Below are 5,482 nucleotides of genomic sequence, written 5' to 3'. Positions count from 1 at the left end.
TTTCGTGTAGAGACTCTTCTTGGAGTTAAACGCCAGCTTTATTGCCAGTTTGGGCGTTTAACTCCCATTTTGGTGCCAGTTCCAGCGTTTAACGCTGGGATTTCTTGAGGTGACTTTGAACGCCGGTTTGGGCCATCAAATCTTGGGCAAAGTATGGACTATCATATATTGCTGGAAAGCCCAGGATGTCTACTTTCCAACGCCGTTGAGAGCGCATCAATTGGGCTTCTGTAGCTCCAGAAAATCCACTTCGAGTGCAGGGAGGTCAGAATCCAACAGCATCCGCAGTCCTTTTTGGTCTCTGAATCAGATTTCTGCTCAGGTCCCTCAATTTCAGCCAGAAAATACCTGAAATCACAGAAAAACACACAAACTCATAGTAAAGTCCAGAAAAGTGAATTTTAACTAAAAACTAATAAAAATATACTAAAAACTAACTATATCATAACAAAAACATACTAAAAACAATGCCGAAAAGTATACAAATTATCCGCTCATCATCAGTGTAGTGGTGACAATGGCAAAGGTGATGAGTGTCGATGGGGAACGGTGAGCAGTGACTGGCGGTGAGTGGTGAGCTGGTCAGTGCACGATGTGGTGAGTGGTGACTGGCGGCGAGTGGTGACTGGGTGGCGACGATCAACGGCGACGGCGAGAAGGCGAAGGTTATGAGTATCGTAGGTGATGAGTATTGAAGGTGAGAATGGCGAAGGTGAGGGTTGTGCGCCAAAGGGTTGGCGAAGGTGAGGGTTACAGGTTACTCACTTACTCGAATTGATGAAGGTGCAGTAGCTTAGGTAGCGTTTGTTTTGAGGTACTGAGACAGAGATTGAGAGACTGAGACTCAGTATCGTGTTTGTTAGTTCAGAGATTGGTACTAAAATTTCTGTCTCTGTCTCTAAAATTTCAGTATTTCAGTACCTCCAAAAAGTAGGGACACAGGGGACTGAAATTTTTAGAGATGAAAACTGAAACTTTAATAACATTTTATACCTAAAATACTTTCATTTCAATTAATTAATTCCAATTTCACCCTTTGTGCAAATTAAATTAGAGTTTTATTCTTGTTTCAATTCATGTCTCTCATTTTACACCAAACAGAATACTGAAATTTATTTCAATTCCTGTCTCTTAGTCTCTCTCTCTCAGTATCAGTCTTTCCGTCTCTGTCTCTCCACCAAACGCTACCTTAGTGTGCGTGTGTGCTTTTGGAAGGAAAGGGGAATAAAAAATTCACCAAGTGTTTAGAATTTGGCCCTATATACATTAGGCATCATTTTTGAAGCGCACCCAAAACATAATAAATAGGTCACTCTTTAAAAGTGTTGTCTTTGATATAAAAAGTGAATCCATAGATATCAACCTACGGCTACGCTTTATAAGTGATTTCTATAATACCTAAGGCTACACTTTTTAAATGATGTCACAATTGTGTATCCTTTTCTCTTATAAAAAGGAAACACAGAGAAAAGCGTAGCCTATTCTATGAATAGGCTACGCTTTTTAAATGTAGCTTAAAAAAAGTGTGGCTGAATGGGTATTTTTCTTGTAGTGAATATGACATTTATGCATATGCAACACAATCATGCTTTTAATTTTTTTTTAATCTCAGCAAAGATACTTTATCCAATGATTCAAACTCCTAAAGCAAAAAATAGTTAAAATTCACAAGATCCAAACAGTAAGGTAAAACAAAGCAAGAAGTGTATTTACCTAAAAATTTAAAGATCAAGAATCAGTGATTTTACAGAAAATCATTTAACCTGCTAGAACATAATAGAAAATATAAAATAAAATCAGATAAAAAAATTCATGGGAACTATGATGCATGATGAGGAAGCAACAAGAATATAAAAAACCAACATCAAACATTTAATTCTATAGTGAGCACAGATGTAGGAGTTGAATATTCATTTGATAAGAAGTATTTACTAGCAAATTGAATTTTCATTAATAGAACAATATTAATTCAATTGATTATTGCTACCTCGGCATAAAAGGAACAAGTAATAAACACACAAAAGTCCACCATAGCCTTATAATGCTGCCAGAGTATCAAGTACCAATAGAGTCCTTTTTCTCTATATGACATATTTAATTATCATAGCAATTCTAAATAACAAAGACGACCTATAGACCTAAAATACCACAACTATTCTTATTATATTAAGGTCCATTATCCAGTGTTGACTCATTAATCAACATTCTACATCAAGCTGTTGAATCTACGAGCCTCGCAAAAATCATGAAATTGGTCAACAATTTGAGTATTAGACATCATCACCTTATCAATACACCATAAATTTCATGAATCAGTTTAGCACAAAACAAACCCTCGAAATTAAGTAACTAACCTAAGAAAATCATAAAACAAGAAAGCAAGGAAACCAAACCTTAACAGAAGCATGTAGCGATGGTTAGGTCTTAAGAGAAGAAACATGCAAGCGTCCAGGTCTTTTACTTAGGCCCATTCACTTGGAAACTTTCGCCAGCTATCCAGATTTTTTTTAGGAGGTAGTGTGTGTGGGTCACTTTAGCCCGTACAGATTGGGGACCCAACATGTTGGTAGTCTGCCGAATGCAACTCCGGCCCTTATTGGGTTGGTCATAACAGTGCCCTTAATGCGGCGAGTCGCAAGAATCACGGTTGGCACATAAATCCTGACTCGTCTTCTTGCGTAGTTGCTCGACTCTAATCGCGACCTTGTCTGCCCAGAGAATGCTTCTAGCACCTTCTTCGTGCACGTGAGCTGCTCCTTGTCGTTGCTTGGAGGAATTATTTCGGTTTCCGTGCCTTCAGTTTCCATGCCAAGAGCATTAAATACTCTTTATAAGTGAGTTGAAAGTACAGAAAAAGGTCAATTATACCCCTGGCTTCTTCGCGCTTCTTCCTCTCTCCTTTCGGTTACTTTTTCATTTTCGTAACTGCTCTTTGCCATTACTCATATTTCTTCTTCATTTTTACTTACCTTTTCATATCTACTACTCCCTCTTTATCATTTCTTCTGTGATTAGTACTCCCCTCTTTGTGCCGTTTGTGGATCTCTGCGCCACTGCTATTTTTTTATGTTGTCCTTTTTCTCTCAAATACTGGTAAGTGAGCATTTTTGTGTTTACTTTGCTTTCATTTCCTGCCATTAACATTCTGTTTCCTCTATTGTTGTTGCCTCTTGTTCTGCAAATTAGCATTTTAGTTTAAGCTAGAATGCCTTAATAACGGCCTGTTGAAAGAAGACTTCAGAAAGCATCTAACCATCAAACCTGTCTGGACGATGCCAGAAATACAAAGCGTGGTTAGAGAGTACATCAACAATGAAGAAGTCTGCCAGGTAGTGGATGCCAGCAAATGGCAGCTAGCTACCCCGTTGGCTTGTCAAGCCAGAAACCCCAAGATGCCAAGGGAGGTACCAAGGGAAGCGACATCTGGGAGACCATTCAAGCCGTTTTCCCGGGTGGGCAAGTTTATGAACTACACCCCCTTGACCACTTCCAAAGTAGAAGTTTACCAACAGATTGCAAACAAATGCATCCTAGCCAAACCAAGATAATTGAAAGACCAGATCGAAGGGAACAAGAACCTTTACTGTGATTACCATAAGGGCTTTGGATACAAGACCCAGGATTGTTTCGATCTGAAGGATGCATTGAAGCAGGTGATCCAAGAGGAGAAGTTGAGTGAATTCTCATGGTTCATCCGGGAACCAAGGAAGAGGGAGAGAGAGCGCTCCAAAAAGGATCGGAGTCAAATTATGAAGCCAAGACAAGATCCTCCCAAGAACCCGAACACAACTCTAATGGTGGTGGTGAATGTAGTGGTCGGTAGAGATGCCCCACCAAAGTCAAAATATACGGCGAAGAAAGATTCCAAAGTGTTGGCCGTGTTGTTGGGAGGCAACAAGCTCTTTCCCAGAGAGCTTCCAGAGATATCGTTTGGCTCTGGAGATCGTTGGTGTGACAATCTCCCAGAAGACCCGCCAATGGTGATCACGGCGAGGATCGAGACCGGCCTAGTCAAGTGAATCTTGGTCGATACAAGGGCTTATTCAAACATCATATTCCAAAATGTGTTTGAAGCCCTGGGTCTCAAAGAAAGCAACCTCACGGACCATCGTCATCTGGTTGTAGGATTGGGTGACAACTACATCAAGCTCGATGGATCTATCGATTACCGATCTATGAAGGTTTCGGGGCAAGCAAGAAGTCTACAACGGCTAAGTTTGTGGTTTCAAGGGACTCTATAGCGTATAATGTCATCCTTGGAAGGAGAACCATCAACGAATTGTTGGTGATCATTTACACAAAGTTTTTAACAATGAAGTTTGTTGTGGACGACGGGTCGGTGGGAGTGATCCGAGGAGACCTAGAAATGGTGATTGCTTGTGACAATGCTGGCTTAACACTGAGGAAGAAATCCAAGGAGTCGGCTGGGGTGTTCTTGGCAGACCTAGATGGCAGGGTTGACAAGCACCGAGGCCCGAACCATAAGGTGACCTAAAGAAGTTCTGGGTAGGGGAAACAGAGGACAAGTTTATGTTAGTGAACCACAACCTCCTCCATGAGTTAAAAGAACCTTTGATTGATGCCATCCGTGCTAATGAGGATCTCTTTGCTTAGACCCTAACTGACATACCAGGGATAGACCTGGACTTCATGTCACACCATCTGGCCATGAGTTCGAAAGCACACCCTGTGGCGCAAAGAAGGAGGAAGATGTCACTGGAAAGAGCAAGCGAGGTAGCCAGGAAAACGGCTAGCTTGTTGGAAGCCAATTTCATTCGAGAACTTAACTACTCCACATGGCTGTCAAATGTAGTCCTTGTGAGAAAAGCAAACGGGAAGTGCAGAATGCGTATCGATTATTCAGGCCTTAACAAGGCATGCCCGAAAGACTCATTCCCCCTCCCTACAATTGACACCTTGGTGGATGCAGTGTCGAAATACAAGTTTTTAAGCTTCATAGACGCGTATTCGGGATAAAACTAGATCCCAATGCACTGACCAGATGAGGACAAGACAACGTTCATAACACTAGAGGGGAAGTGTAACACCCCAATTACCCTAAGCTTTACCACTAGCCGTAAAGCAAAGGTTAATCAGAGGTTACGACAGTTCTAAGGCTTATACATATTTATATAGAAGAAAATGATATATTCTAGAAGCCTGATGAAGGATTAATCTCATAATCATAGAGAACTAGCCGCAGCTTGTGGAGTTTAAGCTGACTAGTTACAATTAGAAAGATACAGAATTTTAGAATTAAAACAGCTTATACAGTACCGGGCAGACTTAAACCAGTTCGACCGGTTCAACTGTCAGTTTGCGGCTTTTTCACGGTTTTTCGTAAAAAACACATTTTCTGACTCAGAAAAACCTACTGAGTCCAAAAATCATATTTAAATCTCCAAATTCTCATCCTAACCTTCTGGAATCTAATTTGGGCATTTAAATGATTTTATTCGTGAAAACTCAGGTTCTTACAGGA

This window comes from Arachis duranensis, chromosome 7, assembly GCF_000817695.3.
Source record: "Arachis duranensis cultivar V14167 chromosome 7, aradu.V14167.gnm2.J7QH, whole genome shotgun sequence".
In the NCBI taxonomy this organism is placed as follows: domain Eukaryota; kingdom Viridiplantae; phylum Streptophyta; class Magnoliopsida; order Fabales; family Fabaceae; genus Arachis; species Arachis duranensis.
The sequence above is the reverse complement of the archived record's forward strand: the minus strand, read 5'-3'. Positions refer to the sequence as shown.